This window comes from Elephantulus edwardii, unplaced genomic scaffold (assembly GCF_000299155.1).
Source record: "Elephantulus edwardii isolate Elephantulus edwardi_28Jun2011 unplaced genomic scaffold, EleEdw1.0 scaffold00013, whole genome shotgun sequence".
In the NCBI taxonomy this organism is placed as follows: Eukaryota; Metazoa; Chordata; class Mammalia; order Macroscelidea; family Macroscelididae; genus Elephantulus; species Elephantulus edwardii.
Window position 1 is genome coordinate 24,004,610 of NW_006399763.1, and position 1,171 is coordinate 24,005,780.

A 1,171-nucleotide genomic window follows, 5' to 3' on the forward strand; every position below is an offset into this window, starting at 1 on the left:
AAAGATTCTTTCATTGTTTTACAAACCCTCCCCCAGGTCCCCTCCACCATGTAGCCCTCGCTCTAGTCTCCTGTGATGACAGACATACCCAGTTATATCTCTCTTTTAAACGGTTCTCTCCCTCCTCTGTTTCAGTGCAGTATACATTACTGAACCCATCTTACTCAGAAAGGTCTTTAACTGCAGATTTTCACAGTAAAATGAGTCTTCTTATTTCCTAACTGCTCGTAACAAGTGTGTTAATTGTGAACCCAAACAAGACGTTGCCTATTGGTTGTGTGGTAAAAATCTTTGTTTTCTTGATACTGAGACACAATCCACACTGAAGGCTGCATTCCTTAATCTTCTGCAACAAATCCTCCTCACTTTCAGCAAACAGGATTGTGTTATCTGCATAATGCAGGTTATTTATGAGTCTCCCTCTGATCCTGACGCCATGCCCCTCATAGAGTCCAGCTTCTTGGATAATTTGTTCAGCTTGTTGATAGAACAGGTATGGAGACAGAATATATCCCTGATACTCTCCCATCCCAATTTCAAACCATGCAGTGCTCCCCTGCTTTATTTGCACAGCAGCCTCTTGGTCCAGGTATATATCATGAGTACAATCAAGTTAGAAATAATAGATTAATATAACATTTGTCTTTTTAACTTATTTCACTCAGCATGCTATTCTCTGGATTAATCCTTGTTCTATGGTGCTTCAAGAATTCCTCATTATTCTTTAGTGTTACATACTATTCATGATGGGCATAGATGATAGTTTCAGTATCCATTCATCCACAGATTAATATTTGAGTTATTACCATTTCTTTGTCAATGTAAATAATGCTGCAGTTAACACAGTATGCATATATCTATTTCTGTTGCAGCCCTTGCTCTTTTGGATGCACACCTAGTAATAGGATTGTTGGATCAAATTATATACCTATTTTCCTCATGGCTGACAGGACTGACAGGCTGGAAACAAAGGAGGATACTTCAATGATTTAGATCCTCCCAGAAGATCTAGGGGTGAGCATTAACATTACTGGTAAGTGTATTCGTTTTCTCCTGGACACAAGAGCCTACTATTTGGTCCTAAAAGCCTTCTGAGGTTCCAACTCTTCTCACTATTTCTTAGTTGTTGGAATTGACGGAAAACCTCATAAGCAGTTCCTTACTTCACCTC

At 39.2% G+C, this 1,171-nt stretch overlaps 1 pseudogene; it reads left to right on the forward strand.

Annotated features, from left to right (window-relative positions):
• Window positions 1–436: 436 nt before the first annotated feature.
• The window catches only part of LOC102853251, a 28,621-nt pseudogene continuing 27,886 nt past the window's right edge, over window positions 437–1,171 (forward strand).